This window comes from Gossypium hirsutum, chromosome A06 (assembly GCF_007990345.1).
Source record: "Gossypium hirsutum isolate 1008001.06 chromosome A06, Gossypium_hirsutum_v2.1, whole genome shotgun sequence".
In the NCBI taxonomy this organism is placed as follows: Eukaryota; Viridiplantae; Streptophyta; class Magnoliopsida; order Malvales; family Malvaceae; genus Gossypium; species Gossypium hirsutum.
This window is the reverse complement of record NC_053429.1, coordinates 105,095,096-105,096,985: the sequence shown is the minus strand read 5'-3', so window position 1 is coordinate 105,096,985 and position 1,890 is coordinate 105,095,096.

The window sequence follows — 1,890 nt, the reverse complement described above, 5'->3', positions numbered from 1 at the left end:
TTTTACTCGAAGTATCAATCATATTCTACTCGTATGCTTTGAATCAAATTAGTCCTATTATACCATTCTTCAGATGTTACGACCTGCCGGAGATTATCCTCTCTTAGAATTGAATCGTTTGAATTGTCCAATCATCCTTTGGATTGAAGAAGAAATTTCTCGAGTACCTTCGACCCTCACTCTTGAGAATCTTCAAATAATTGTTCTATTTTAGTTTCTCGTATTATCTAAAGGTTTCCAGAGTAATATGCAAAACTTCGTTAGTAAAAAAAATTCAGTTCATCAATCATTATTTCAATACAACACACTTTATGAATAATAGAAGACGAATAATTTGATCTGAAAATAGTTAGATAAATCATCAAAAGTACAAAAGGAAATTAATCTGAAAACATATCTTTGAGAAGAAAAAGAATCCAAAGATAGTAAACAGGACAAAAATCCGATGCCCTACATATCACAGCTTGGGCTTCTGTATACAAACTCCATGAAGACTGTTTTGAGTTTAACATGTGTTTAGAAGATCCAAAGTACTTTGTTGATGCCACGGTATGTAACACACTCCACTTCTTGTCAAATCCAGTATAGCAAGGTCACTGCATGCATTTCAAAATTTGAGCTGCCCTTTCGGGTTTCAACTAAAAACCCCTTTGGTCCCAAGGCGCCCTTTGCGGGTCTTCACCTTGGCCGTTCCATTTTTTTAGAAGTCTCAAAGCGCCCTTTCTAGGTTTTCACCTTGGCTTCCCTTCTCTTTAGACAAAGTAACTCTTGACTAAGTTTGAATTCACTGGATTGGGTAAACTCTTCCCATCCATTTCTGTCAAATCAGTACACCCAGAGAAAGTCGTCTTTACAACATACGGCCCTTCCCAATTCGGCATCCATTTTCCTCTAAAGTCCTTCTGTATGGGAAGAATCTTTTTCAGTACAAGGTCCCTTCGTGAAATTCTCTTGGACGAACTTCTTGTCATCAGCTCGCATCATTCGCTTCTGATACATCTGACCATGATGAATAGCCCTTAGCCTCTTTTCCTCAATCAAGTTCAATTGATCACACTACGATTGAATCCATTCTGCTTCATCCAGCTTATCTCTGAAAATTCAAGAAGGTATTTCACTTCAATGGGTAACACTGCATCCATCCATAAACCAACGAAAAGGAGTTGCCCCAGTAGAGGTTCTGACGGACGTTCGATAGGCAAATAGTGCAAATGGTAATTTCTCATGCCAATCTCTGTAGGTCTCAATCATTTCCCCACTATCTTCTTGATATTTTTTTGGGGCTTCCATTGCCCATTCACTTTCGGCGATATGGAGATGAATTATGATGTTTGATCTTGAATTGGCTGTAGACTTCTGCATCATGCTATATTCAAGTTCAATGCATTGTCCGATATGATCTCTCAGGCATTTTATACTAGCAAATAATCTCCTTTTTCAAGAATCGACTTACTGCCGACTTGGTAACACTAGCATATGAAGCTACCTCTACCCATTTCGTGAAGTAGTCAATGACCATGAAATGAAAGGATGCCCATTCGAAGCTTTTGGTGATATTGGCCAATGACATCCATGCCCCAATGGAAAACGGATATGGAGAAGTCATAACATGCAAAGGTGAAGGTGGTACATAATCTTGTCCCCATATATCTGGCATTTATGACACTCTTGGCATAGCTGATACATCTCCTTCCATAGTAGACCAATTGTATCGAGACCTCATGATTTGCCTTGCCATTGTAAGCATTAGCATGTGGTCCCACAAACACCTTCATGTACTTCTTCTAAGATTTGTTGGCTTCCACGCGTCGACACATCTCAAAAGCACCTGATCTTTCCTTCTTTTATAAAGATCTGTAACCGGCATCTGCCTTTGATTATTCGCAGGGC